Source organism: Musca domestica, unplaced genomic scaffold, assembly GCF_030504385.1.
Source record: "Musca domestica strain aabys unplaced genomic scaffold, Musca_domestica.polishedcontigs.V.1.1 45, whole genome shotgun sequence".
Taxonomy (NCBI): Eukaryota; Metazoa; Arthropoda; class Insecta; order Diptera; family Muscidae; genus Musca; species Musca domestica.
In genome coordinates this window covers 3871361-3885362 of record NW_026712335.1, presented here as the reverse complement: position 1 = coordinate 3885362, position 14002 = coordinate 3871361, and the positions used below count along the sequence as shown (strand labels likewise).

At 34.8% G+C, this 14002-nt stretch overlaps 1 protein-coding gene across 5 annotated transcripts in view; it reads left to right on the top strand.

Moving 5' to 3' along the window:
* The window catches only part of LOC101892253 (protein alan shepard), a 708170-nt gene that overhangs the window by 665523 nt on the left and 28645 nt on the right, over positions 1-14002 (top strand). The gene's annotated exons all lie outside the window — the stretch shown is intronic.

The following is a 14002-nucleotide window of genomic DNA, read 5'->3' as shown; positions in this document are numbered from 1 at the left end:
TTGAAAGGACTTCGAGCTATTAAAAATGTTTAAAAGGCCATTAAAATGTCTTCTCTTCCTGAAATACCTAAAAAAGGTCTGGCGAAGAAAATTCTCAGACGGAGTCATAGGAACGATTTTCAAAAACAAAAAAAAATCAGAAAAATGCATGATATCTTTATTTGAGTTGATAGTACGGTTTATATAATTAAAGGTTTGAAAATTATTTCATGCGACTGCTCCACCCTCGAAACAATGCATCAATTGAAGCGAGCCGGACATGCCCAAAAATAGCCCAAAAAAATATTCGAAAGCTCTCGAACGTGAAACAAATTGTTCACCGAACTCGCCTCTCAATAAATAAAGTGTTACTCTTGCTGTGTGGCATATGATACGGTCTTGCATTTTGGGCAAAAAATATTTGGACATCATTCTCACGATAGGGCTCATCATTCACAGTTTCGTTACAATTTGCAGCATCTTTCAAGAAGTGGAAGCTAGTATGTGCTTCAGTCTTGAAATGGTTTTTAGTCTAAGAATAGCTTCTTCTGTCTATAGAAGAACCTTAATGGACCTAAGAAGACCCTCAAAAGGACTTCCGTTTATGGGAAAACCTTTAAGGGTCGTCTGTCTAAGTAAGGCCCTAATATCCATAGAAGACCTCCAAAAGGTTCTCTGTTCATTAACAAAAAGGTTTTAAAGATAACTGTGGAAAAGCCAAAGAGTCTTCTGTCGACAAAAGACTTGCAAAGGTCCTTCAGTCAACAGAAGACCTGTAAAACGACCATAGAGGACGTCAAAAACATTTTTTTCTTTATCGGTATGTCTGGAAACCAGTTTTAGGTCCTCTGCCAATGTAAGACCCTTATTGTTTTGTCTCATGTCTATGGAAGTCCTTGGAAGGGCCTTCTGTCTATAGAAAGCTTTCAAACACTCTTTTACCCATAGACCTCAAACGGACTTATATCTTTGAAAGTCCTTCGAAGGAACTCTATAGACCTAAAGGTCTACTATCTGCGGAAGACCTCTAGGTCTTCTGTCTAAAGAACCTTCAAAGAGCATTCTGTCTACAAAAGACTAGCAAAATATAGAAAGCGTGAACAAAAATTTCTATCTCTTACCTTTAAAGGGTCTGTATATGTCAAGTTATAGGTCCTCTGCCAAGGTAAGACCCTAAATGTCCATAAAAGACCCTCAAAAGAGCTTATGTATATGGAAATCTTTCGAAGGGCCTTCAGTCTATAGAAAGCCTTAAAAAAGTCTTATCTCCATAGAACTAAAGGTCTTCTATATGTAGATTTCTACTAAGTTTTGTGTCTAGAGAGGACCTTCAAAAGGTATTCTGTCAAAAAAGACTAATAAAATACCTTCAGTCCATAGAAGATCCTTAAAATTACCATAGAAGTTGTGAAAAACATTTTCTATATTTTTACCTTAAAACGATCTGTCTATGAAAACCCGTTTAAGGTTCTCTGCCAATGTAAGACCTTTAATCTAGTATCCACAAAGGGTATTATGTCTATGCAAGTCCTTCGAATGGCATCCTGTCTATAGAAATGCTTCAAAAATTCTTCTCTCCATACTCCCAAAGTTCTTATATCTGTAGAAGATCTCTAGGTCTAGAAAACGAAAACAGAATTTTCTACAGAAGGCTTGTAATAGCCCTTCAGTCTATAGAAGATCAGTAAAATAACCATAGAGGACTTCAAAGAAATTTTCTGTCTCCATACCTTTAACGGGTATGGTTTAGGTTTTAGGTTCTTTGTTAATTTCTCTACATAGACCATGGACTTTCTATCTATAGAAAGGCTTCAAACATCTTCTGTCCATAGAAGACGTCCAAAAGTCTTGTGTTTTGGAAAATGTTCTTTCTACAGAATACTTTTGACAGACCTTCGTCTATAGAAAACTTAGGACTGACCTTTCACAAAATTAATTTTGCATTTAGGCCTTGGTATTTTTTTGTGTCAGAAACACTTATGAGTTAAAATGCCCTTAAAATATGTTCTATATACAGAAGCCGAAGAAGTCCCTTAAACAATCTGCAGTATATGAAAAGCCCTCAAAAAGCTTATATAAGCTTATTTAAAATTCTTGTCCACAGAATGTTCTTGATTTAAAAGGATCTTTTGACTACGGAAGACCTTTCAAAATGTTCCGTCTATTGAATGTCCTTTAAATTCAAGATCCCATAGAAGGCTTTCCAAATGTCTTTTCTAGACTTATAGAAATGTATTTAAATGTTTTTTTTATTTAATCGCCTTTTAACGCTATTAAAAGTTTAATAAAACTTCAGTATATATTATGCTCGTAATAAGCCTTTTGACTATAGAATCTAGCAAAATTTTCTCTGCCTATTTTCATAGGCAAGTCAAAAAGTCTTAACCTTTTAAACAGTCTTCTGAACATAGAAATTTTTAATTTTTTTTTCTAAGGGTGAAAATACTTTCCTTTATTGAATATCCTTTGAATTCAAATGGAGACCCTTAAAAGACCTTTACAAAATCTTGATTCTGTAAAAGATTTTTTTTGAAGTTTTCTCACACCACCCTAATATAGTTATGTATCTTTTACAGAGACCCAATACGATCTCATTAAATTTATATAACACAGTAGTCGATTATTAACAATCATTGAAATTACAATTCTTAGCAGAAATTTTAATAAATAGTTCTTAAATACAAAAATCTGGAAACACACAGAAACATACATAAATGGCGAATTCCTCCCCTGTTGCATAAGCAAGTCTTGTGTAACAATGTAAGTTGTAATGTATCCTTTAAACGTTTCAATATTTGCGGCAATTAATTTTCCATTAGTCGTTGGAGAGAAAAATTTATTATTAGCATTTTTTTGTTTTTGTAATTAATTATTTGAAAAAGAAAACTATTTAGTAATTGCAGTTGTATTAAATTGCTTTAGAAGGAAGATTTTAATTTGTATTATTAATTTCATATGTAAAGAATAATTTTAAAAGCTACTTTAAATAGTAGTTTTGGTATACTATTATGAATATTGCTGATTAGATATAATAATAATTAGAAGATAAAAGTTTTTTTTTCAAATTTCTGTTGGATTTTTGCCCTTGTAGACAAAAATGTATTGCAATTATTACTGAAGTCTTCTATCATGTCTATTTTGTAACATATATTCATAAGAATGACAGGTGGCTTATTGGCTTTTGGCAAGTCAAATGCACCAATTTGTATTAATATCAAAGCCTGCGATATATACGATTATGGGTAATTAGTAATAGGAATTTTGAGTCCCTCTACTCCCTCTACTGACGTTTGTTAATAATTGGCAATCTCTTCTGATAGGACTTAGTAATGCTTCGGATTCTACCACTGTTGCTGCCATTCTTCAAAGGTTTCATTACCAGTACAAACACTGACCATTTTCGAGGTTTCGGTAACTTTACAGGTGTATTGTGATTGGTTGTGTGTCGAATTTCCAGCTCCTTCAACTGCTGCAACAATATCATTGAGATTTCGCCCAGACCCAATATCTTGGATGCCATAAGATAAGTTACTCGTGCTATTTAACGAAGTGGGTTATTTTAAAGTTCAGAACAGGTATCAGTTTTAACCAGAGCTCAGAAGTGAAAGCTTGTTTTACGTTTTTCTCGAATTTGAGATGGAGTTATCCTGCTAGTGAAAAAAGACTGTCTTTGCTCGTTTTCGATCTCTAACGCTCGCGAGAAAAATCCATCAAATTGGAGCTATTATTTCAATCCTTTTTAATTTGTCATTCCTTTAAACCCTTATTTTGTTCATGCTGCTCTATCAACCAGAACCGACAGATTTTTTAGTGCAAATTTTAGGTGTAATGAAAAGGGGTTATCTATATCTCTAGCTGATGGGCTTTTTTTAGAGTTGGAGTAATCTACATCATATATCAAACCCGTTGAGGTGTCTTTTGAAAGCTTGGTAACCACAATGACGTTGTAGACTCAACTAATATCGCTTATATCTTTATTCGAAGTCCATTGAAATTGCATTTCAAAAACGAAGCACAACATATGTGGTATAATCGAGGCGGAGTTTCAACCGATTTGGATTTGGGGTATATGACATATTGGCAAACCGAACACTCCAATATCAGATGTTTTTACAAATCATATTTCCTGATATTGTCATATGGATCGTTTACTCAAAAAGAGTCAGTCCATATTCTACTCCATATTGTCTTAGAATTTCATGTGGATTGTCGAAAACTTCTCTTGAGCGACTATATGCTTTACATGCGAAAAACAATTACCGAAAATTTTTGAGGGGACATATCATGTTTGATCTTGCATATTTTTTCAACTTTCATCGCCCTAATCTTAGCAGGTGATTAAATAATTTACGATATATTACCTTTGTAACGTTAAATTTCAGTTTCCACTAGAATGTACTCCGTCTTAAAAGGGACTTTAATAAATCTTCAATCTATGAGTACCTTTTTATGATGTTTAGGGGAACCTTAATGGTTTCTAGGGAGACCCTCAAAAGGAAAGGTCTCTAATGCTCATAGAAGACCTCCAAAAGATTTTCGGTTCATAGACAAAAAGATTTCAAAAATTCGTTTTTAAATATAGCAGGTGATCAAATAATTTACGATATATTACCTTTGTAATGTTAAGTGTCAGTTTCCAATCAAACTTTAAGATTAATTTTCCCCAAAGCCGACTTTTTCGAGACCTATACAAACAAAAATTGTATGAGTCCCAATTTATATAATCTGATCTTTTTGGCTACAGCCCAAAATGTCTCAAATTAGACATTCAGGTCCTAGGTCTCTTTGAACAACATCATTTTCCAAATTTTTGAAGTAGATGATCGTATGTCTCTCTGAATGTCCGACTGGTTTCCACGATAACTAACAAAGCGATTATTTTATTCGGGTTAAAATTAGCTCAGAGTTATATTATTACCAAACTTCGATCGAGCACGGAGATGGGTCATATCCACACTTCCAGTATCCCCCAGAGAAGTTCAAAATTTTCTAAAATAAACCATAATTAGCGAAGACAGGTACGAAAAGTGACAATACTGTCCCACCCCGCCACTACAAAAGGTTGTAATTTGAATTATAAGAACTCTCATATATTTAGAAATCAATGTCCGACACATCCTCATCACATCGCACATCCCAATATTGTTGTGTTAGTTCTTGCACGTTTTGGAATTTCAATGGCTTTAGCCCGAGCTTATTTTTCAATATTTGCCGAATGGAATATTGCGATATATTCAGCTAACGAGTTATTTTTCGGCTACTGCGACGAGGCTCTCGATCAAGTCGCTTCTTTACTTTTTGAACCATTTCTGCTGATGTTGCTGTTTTTTTCCGTCCACTTCTTTGACGTCGGGCTACGCTTCCAGTATCACGATAACGATCGATGGTAGGAAACACAAAAGATTTATTCACATTTAAATGCTGGAGTGTTCTAACGATAGCCACTCGTGGTTTTCCAGCCAAATATAAAGAAATCACACTATCACGCTTGAATTCCATCACGAATAACTTTTTTCTGGAAAATTCTTACCAAAATGTTTTTGTACGCTTGTAAACAATATAATGAGCTGTCACTGGAATAATTTTAACAGCTATCGGACGCGTGGCTTGGATATGACAGCAGTCTGAAGTTGGTTGCAGTTTTTTCATCTCACACTTCTTCACTTACACTACAAAAATTTTGAATTTTCGGATTTTCTTAAAGCCTCTGATATTAGAATATATCTGGGCAATCCTTTTAGTACCTTCCCCGGCAGAGGTCAATACTTCCGGGTGGAAAATAATCATTGAAAATACCCAAAAAAAAATGAAAGGAAGTACCCGCTGTCAGAAAAATAGAAATTCATTGCTTCATAATATAAATACCGGGCTGCCTACAATAGTTTAATAGAGTTGCCATTGAAATGTAGCGATTTTTTAGCTAATCATATCCTAAGTATTTTTTTCAACAGAATTTTGTTTTATAAATTTTTTATTTCCATATAGCTTATTATGCCGAGGGCCAACCGGCTGATAACGCCTAGTTTTTTATTAATTTCTTCATCATCAAAATCCTTACTTGGGAAGACATGAAAACCTATGACACCTTTTTCCGTCTCCGTTTGTCATATTTTTTAACAGGAAATGTAATTCTTAGTTTTGTACATGTAAAACATATCCAGGAAAATTCTTTGCTTCAAAGTATAAATACTGAGCTACCTACAATAGTTTAATAGAGTTGCCTTTGAAATATAGCGATTTTTTAGCTAATCATATCCTAAGTAATTTTTTCAACAGAATTTTTATAATTTTTTTATTTCCATATAGCTTATTATATATAAAATATTTATTTCGGTGTGTAGGCCAATTTATTATTCCTAATAGAATTTTAAGTAGCAGTGTATATTTAAGTATAGTTCCGTATTTATTACAAATCAATTAATAATTTAATAAAATATAAATCTCCAAAATTCAATGTAAGTTTGTAACATAGGTATGTATTTATCCAATTTCAATGAATATTGTAAATCAATCGATTTTATAGACAATGTAACATAACTAGAAAAATTTTGTAAAAAAAAATCAAAGAAATTGTGGTAAACGTAAATACTTAATTTTCTCCATATCCCTATATATGTGTGTTGTCTCCCGGTATCGCAGTGTAGCTTCTTTTCTCCAATATTCCAACATTATTATCCATTAAAAAAAACAACTTCATGTAATTCCATTCGAATGGACTTAACCCCATGTATTCTTCTTCTCTTAACGCTACTTTTGAGCCGGCCTTAAAACAAGTTATTTCAATGAAAATCTAACCTCAAATATTTAATTTAGTTTTTAAGTTATTGTTATTAAAAATATTTATATAACATTGCTATTAATAATAATGATAACAGCAAGTTATGTGTATACATATTTACAAAATTAAGGTATTTTAATAAGCATTTATCACACTCATACAAACTCACAAAAATACTCATAAATTAATTTAAAAAAAGGAAAATAATAACATTTGAAGTGAAATTTAATAAATAAATTATAGAACTTTAATAACTATTTTGAAAAAGAATCAGCAACCAATAATAGTATTTTAGTCGAACTTTTGTTCTTAGGAATCCTGTCCAAAAATCTCCACATATGTCCGTCTACCTGTCTGTCTGACTGGGATGCCCGACAGCTCTCTCTTGTCCAAAATCTCTACGGGTGTCCTATCTATCTGTCTTTCTGACTGGGATTCCCAACAGCTCTCGAAGGAAGATTCCTCCAATATGGTCAAATCATTATAACCAGCTACATATTTTTTTCGAGCATGAGTGAACCCATATAACCTCCTAGTATCACTCCCGTAAAAAATTCATAATTTTTAACAAAAAAAAAAAAAACATTAAATCTGATATATCGTATTGATTGAATACGATTTATTGAAAATTACGTTCTAGGCTTGACATCTATTTATAGCTTCAACCATATAGCCAGAGAGGGTATATATCATTTGATACGGCCAAAACGTGGCTCATCACAATAACGATTTTAGACCCAAGGTTTCCTGTTTCAGAACATTTCGAGTTAATCTAGCGATGTCCGTCCATCCATCTCTTTGTCTGGCAGATGCGCACGATTGGTCCAAACTTGATACATTGTAATATTATTTCAATAATATTTCAAAATCCGATTTCGGTCCAACTATGCAAATCCTAACATTGGCATCAGTGCTAGGTTAGGTGCGAAACTGGACAATATCGGTCCACTCCATCAAGTTCCTTCCCCACAAAGGGTCCAAATTCTGAATAATTATAATTCTTATAAAATGTGATGCAAGAGTCCGATTATCTTCAAATTACATACATCACAATATATTTATTAACCCAAGATCTGGTACCACCCTCACAAAAGGGTCAACATTTACAATACCCATGAAGCTCATAAAACATGAAATTAACAACCGATTCCATTCAGACTTGGTACTTAATATTTAGTTCAACACAAGATCTGTTAAAAAAATGGTAGGGATCGGACGATTTCTTCTGGTACCTCCCCCACAAAGGATCAAAACATTGAATATCCATGATGCTCATAAAACATGAAATTAATATTCGATTCCATTCAGACTTGGTATATCTCAATATTTCCATCAACACAATATCTGTCATAAAGTTGGTAGAGATCCGACCATTTCTTCTGGTACCTCCCCCACAAAGGATCAAAATTTGTAATATCCATGAAGCTCACAAAACAGGAAATTAACATCCGAATCCATTCAGACTTGGAACATATCAATATCTCCATCAACACTAGATCTGTTATAAAGTCGGTAGAAATCGGACCATTTCTGCTAAATTTTATCGAATGAAAGCAAAAAAATTCGGATGTAGCATTTTAGAATAACTTTAGATTTGTTCGAATTGGTCACCTTTGGTACGAATTATGGCCTTCAAACGGCCAATGAAACCGTCACACGCTGCCCGAAGGTTGCTCTGCGGTATTTTGGCCCATTCTCGGCGGAGCGTTTGCTTTAGCTGATCGACACTTTGGTATTTTTAGTGCCAACATTGCTTTCCAACACAAAAGTCCAACGAATGGGTATCCGCAGATTTTGGTGGCCATTGTGCGCTGGAGCTGAGTCCTGTTGGAATGTCCAAGGTCTGCGGCCAAAATGTTGGCGTGCCCAAGGCTTTAATACACCCGCCAGAATATTTTCGCGATAATATTCGGCATTTATTCTGATGCCACGGTCGATTTACACGAGCGGAGAGTGACCATCGGCTGTTATGGCGCCCAACACCATCACCATGGCCGGCGTTTGAATTCTGGTGGTCAACCGAAGGTGCACATCTTCAGCTGACCTTTTTGGCAAGGAAACACGTTCATTTTGTTTGTTTACAAACTGCTGGACAATGAATGTTTTCTCATCGGAGAAACCCAAATTCGGCAGTTCACCACTTTCGGCCAAGCGAAGCAACTCTTAAGCCCTTTTGAGTCTATTTTCTTTCTGTTGCGGTAAAAGTTTTTGCACTTTTTGGAATTTCAATGGCTTTAACCCGAGCACATTTTTCTCTATTTGCCAAATGGAATATTGCGATATTTTCAGCTCACGAACCATTTTTCGGCCACTGCGACGCGGGTTTCGATCAAGTCGCTTCTTTACTTTTCGGACCGTTTCTGCTGATGTTGCTTCCGTCCACTATCTTGACGTCGAGCTACACTAAAAGATTTATTCACATTTAAATGCTGGAGTGCTTTAACGATAGCCGCTTGTGGTTTTCCAGCCAAATATAAAGAAATCACACGCTTGAATTCCATCACAAATAAGTTTTTTTCTGGAAAATTCTCACCAAAATGGTTTTGTACGCTTGTAAAAATTATAATGAGCTGTCACTGGAATAATTTTAACAGCTGTCGGACGAGTGACAGCAGTCTGAAGTTGGTTGCAGTTTTTTTCATCTTACCCTGTATACTAAAAAAATACTATTAATATATTAAAATCAGTATTAAATTGCGAATCGATTGCTAAATTTTTCAAATGTTATTATTTTCATTTCACATCAAACCCACCACTCCTTTCATAAGCTAAGTTCTAAATAAATTCCAACTATAATTAATAAAATGAAAACAATGCGATAATGTACAACAAAATGAAACAATTTCAAGTACTCGAGTTCAATTAAAATATTTTTTGACACGACAAAAATATTTCAAAAAACAAATATTTTCAACTACAAATTGTTGTTTAACACACCCCCGCAGATGCTACATAATTATGGCAAGTTTCGTTAAACCTTAAAGCCAGACAAATTTTGTTCCATGTGAAATCTGAACATTGTTGAGCACATTAGCATAACTCATCAACAGCTGTAAATTTTCGACTAAAGTGTCTACATATTGCCGCGTTTAATTAAAGTACTTGAAAACGTTGTTCTCTTTTGTTTTGTTTCGTTTTGTGCCGTTACTACTACTATTTGATGTACTTTTAACATTAAGTATGTTTTTTACTAATTAAAAAGCACTTATAACTTTTCGCATATATACATACATACATACATACAGACAGACAGACATACATACAAACATAAATTTGTACCTATGAACTCCTCGCTCTTTTGCCCTTTCATAGCTACCTGCGTCCAACGAAAAATGTAATATGCAAATGTTAGTTTGTTTGTATGTATGTGTGGGAATAATATGAATATGCTTATGTTAAGCTAAATAAAATGTATGTATGTGTGAGGATATGCGAAAGGTTGCAATAATAAAAAGTGCTTCTCTACACTCACACATCCATACGAACTCATTCACTACTAGTTAACGACGAAAACTAAGTTTAGGTAGTTGAAATTCATTTAAACAGCAACAGGAAACATACATAGACACAAAAGAGTTTCTCACGGTTTTCAAAAACGCATAGAAATACAGTGTGAGAAATAAGTCTGTGACAGGTTGTAAAAGACAAGGATGTTGTTTGTCTATGAGAGACTCCTTTTTTGGAAGACCTTCCACAGGTGTTCTAACTGACCGTTCAGTCCCAAAGATTTTCTATCTTTAAAAGACCTCCCAGAAGTTTGTTTCTATTAAGAAGACCTTGCGAGGGGTTTTTTTCTATAGGGGTCTTAACGCGATTTGCCCTACGTCCTACATCTATAGTAGACCTGTCAGATATCCTTTATCCATAGAGGACCTCTCAGAGGTCCTTTATCTATAGAGGACCTTTCAGAGGTCATTTATCTATAGAGGCCCTCCCAGAAGTATTTTTCTATTAAGAAGACCTCCCAGAAGTTTTTTCTATTAAGAAGACCTCCCAAAGGTTTTTTGTATAGAGGTTTGTACGCTATGCCCTACATCTGTGGGGGACCTGTCAGAGGTCATTTATCTACAGAGTACCTCTTAGAGGTCCTTTTTCTATAGAAGACCTCTCAGAGGTCCTATATCTATAGAGGACCTCTCAGGGGTCCTTTATCTATAGAGGACCTCTCCGAGGTCCTTTATCTATAGAAGACCTCTCCGAGGTTCTTTATCTATAGAGGAGCTCTCCGAGGTTCTTTATCTATAGAGGACCTCCCAGAGGTTCTTTATCTATAGAGGAGCTCTCAGAGGTCCTTTATCTATAGAGGAGCTCTCAGAGGTCCCTTATCTATAGAGCACCTCTCAGAGGTCCTTTATTTATAGAGGACCTCTCGGAGTTCCGTTATCTATAGAGGACATCTCGGAGTTCCTTTATCTCTAGAGGACCTCCAGAGAACCTTTATCTACAGAAGACCTTTGAGAGAACCTTTATCTATTTTGTTCTCTCTTTAGAAGACTTCCAACAATTTTTTTCTATTAAGAAGACTTCTCAAGGCTTTTTTTCTACAGAGGATCTTATATCTATGAAGGCCATAACAAATGGTCGACCTTTAGAGGTTTATTTAATCAAATGTTGTCTATAGGAGACCTGTCAAATATCTTTCCTATGCTGCGGGACTGACAAAGGGAATTTATTCTTAGGAAACCTGTATTGCCGTTGGTCTTCTATCTGTAAAGAAACTATGAAACCTTATGTCTATAGATGACATTTGTAGGGTATTCTATTTATTCTTCTATCTTCTGTCTAAAGAGAACCTTCCATACATAGTAGAATTCTGGAATGTCTTGTACACGTAGAAGACTGTAGGTATTCTATACATAGAAAACGTGTCGAAAGTTTTCTATACATAGAAGATCTGTGAAACATCTTTCATCCATAGAGGACCTGTGGAAGGTAATCTATACGTAGGAGATCTGTGGAAGGTATTCTATACATAGCAGACATATGGAGGATATTTTACAAATTGAAGATCTGTGTAAGTTATCATATACTTAGAAGCCATGTGGAAAGTATTTTATACATTAAAGATCTGTGGAAAGTATCCTGCACATAGAAGACTTGTGGAAGGAATTCTATACGTAGGACATCTGTAGGTATTCTATATATAGAAAACCTGTAGAAAGTCTTCTGTGCATAGAAGATCTGTGAAGCATGTCCTCTGTACCTAGAAGATCTGTGAAACATATTTCATCCATAGAGGACCTGTGGAAGGTATTCTATACGTAGGAGATGCGTGGAGGATCTTCTCTTCATATGAGACCGATGGAAGGTCATGTATTCATAGAACAAATGCGGACTATCCAAAGATGACCTGTTAGGTACCTTTCATCCATGGGAGACCTGTAGAAACCTCCTATCCGTTAAGGATCTTCTTACATCCAAACTCTCGAAATTATTTATCCACAGAGGACTTTAAAGAGCCTTATATATCCATCGAAACTATTTGAAAGGTCTTCTACTCAATGTTGTTGTTTTGTGATCTTATATGGATAGAAGACTAGCTAAAGCTCTCTTACTTTTAGTAAACCTGTGAAAGATCTGATATCCATAGAAAACCAGCGCCAGGTGTTTTATACATGAAAAAATCTGTTGTAGGTCTTCTATCCTTGTAGGACCTTTGGGAATTATGCTTTCCGTATAAGGACAATTAAACCTTTGTATTCTTACAGAAGACCTTTGGATAGGTTCGGTGGATAGACCTCTAAAAGTCTCTATACAAAAAAATCTTTCAAAAGCTGTGGTAGGTCTTTTCCTCATAAAGGATGTGTGTGAGATCTTATATACATAGAACGCCAATGAAAATCTTCCAATCTATAAATTACCTAGTATACCTCTCAATAGAGATAATGTCGATATTCTCCTATGCATTGAAGGCTTTGAATGTACGGAATTTTATGAATGATATACAGAACCTTTTCTAATTTCATCAGCGGTCTTTTATCTGCAAACGGCCTCTAAAGACGTTCCATCGAAACAGGTCCGCAAAATGTATTATTTTTCTAGAAAATCCGTAAAAGCTCTTTTTAACAGGTCTTTTGTAAAAAAAAAGTGAAAATGCAGCACTTATTTCGCGCACTGTATTTCCAAACATCAAAACACAATCAATACACACACACTCACTCCCACGCCTACATTCATGCACATTATTTAATATACTTTAACTACAGGATATCACACCTTTACACACTGTTAAACACACACACACACACACCGCGACTACTACTACTACAGGAACATCTATTTTATTTATGAAAATTAAGTTTTACAAATTTTTTTTTCAACTCGAAATAGAAGCGAAATGAATTTCACTAACAAAAACTTCTCTTCTCTTTGTTCTTTCTTTCTTTTTTGCTCTCGCTCTCTCCCCCCACTGTCTCTTCCTCTGATAACATTTGTAATCACACACACACACACACACATACATGTGTGCATATTGTTGACTGCTATGACCTTTTACATATACATATATAAAATAAAAATGTATCTGTGTGTGTACGTGGATGTATGTGCTTTGGCAAATGGAAAACCAACAAAACGATAAAACAATGCAAAAAAAAAAAAAAAAAACATACATTTAACATTTTCAACGTGACGTTGTTATTTTGGCATCCTACATGTGAACCACCACCGACTCTGTTTTATGTCTACTAATGTTACCTCCCTCTCCATCACCACCATCGCTACTACACTTGCAACTGCTATAATCACCATGAAATAAAAACAAACACCAACACACATGCACACCATTGCAATTTATGCATCCGCAACGACAATACCAAACGACACAACTACTCCACCCACACACACACACACACGCACACATTTGAATTCAATGTTTATTCTTTCGTTTTCGTTAATGTACAACTAAAAATAAAATAAAAACAAAAACACTAAATGCTTCTTTGTCTCTCTGTGTCCGATTGTTAACAACATCCATACCACCACTACCACTACCATCACCACCATCTACTACCACATTGCAAATAAAACTAAAAAATGTGTGCGGCCAATTTAAATGAAAAAAAAAAAAAACTGAATAAATTCAATAATTTTAATAACAAATTCAACCTTTAACAATTGAAAACACAATATTTTTTTTGTTTATTTTATGTTTTTTTACCCATCACACCCCAAAACCAAAACAACAACAACAACATCGTTACATCCACATCCACCAAAACAAACACATTGTTGCAAATTTACTCC